Consider the following 749-nt stretch of genomic DNA (forward strand, 5'->3'; position numbering starts at 1 on the left):
CAGCATTCAGAAACCCACCATACATGCCAACACTTTCGAGCTAAAACCTCAGCTCATTACTTTGGTGAAAAATAATTGCTCATTTGGAGGAGGTGCTCAAGAAGACCCTAACCAACACTTGACCACCTTCTTGAGGATTTGTGACACGGTGAAGTCCAATGGAGTCCACCCCGATGTCTATAGGTTGCTCTTATTCCCCTTCTCACTCAGGGATAAGGCAACAAAGTGGCTTGAATCTTTCCCAAAAGAAAGCCTGACAAATTGGGAGGAGGTAGTGAACAAGTTTTTAGCAAGATTTTATCTTCCTCAAAGGATTAATAGGCTAAGAACTGAGGTGAAGACTTTCAGCCAACAAGATGGTGAGACACTTTATGAAGCATGGGAGAGATTCAAAGACTTGACAAAGAGATGTCCACCAGAGATGTTTAATGAGTGGGTTCAACTTCACATCTTCTATGAAGGTCTTTCCTATGAGTCAAAGAAGGCTGTGGATCATTCATCAGGAGGTTCTTTAAACAAGAAGAAAACCGTTGAAGAAGCCATAGATGTCATTGAAACAGTTGCTGAGAATGACTACTTCTATGCCTCTGAAAGAAGTAACACTAGAGGAGTGATGGAGCTAAACCACATGGATGCACTGTTAGCCCAAAACAAGATAATCACAAAGCAGCTAGCAGATCTTACCAAGAAGGTGGAAGAGAACCAAGTGGCAGCAATCATCACCTCATCACCAACTCATGAAGGAATAA

General features: G+C 42.2%; 1 non-coding gene across 1 annotated transcript; it reads right to left on the reverse strand.

The window, feature by feature from the left end:
- Nucleotides 1-319: 319 nt before the first annotated feature.
- LOC127739845 (small nucleolar RNA R71) lies at nt 320-427 on the reverse strand. Its single transcript, XR_008000587.1, has one exon. It is a non-coding gene; the product is annotated as a small nucleolar RNA R71 (small nucleolar RNA).
- Nucleotides 428-749: the final 322 nt, after the last annotated feature.

This window comes from Arachis duranensis, chromosome 6 (assembly GCF_000817695.3).
Source record: "Arachis duranensis cultivar V14167 chromosome 6, aradu.V14167.gnm2.J7QH, whole genome shotgun sequence".
NCBI lineage: Eukaryota > Viridiplantae > Streptophyta > Magnoliopsida > Fabales > Fabaceae > Arachis > Arachis duranensis.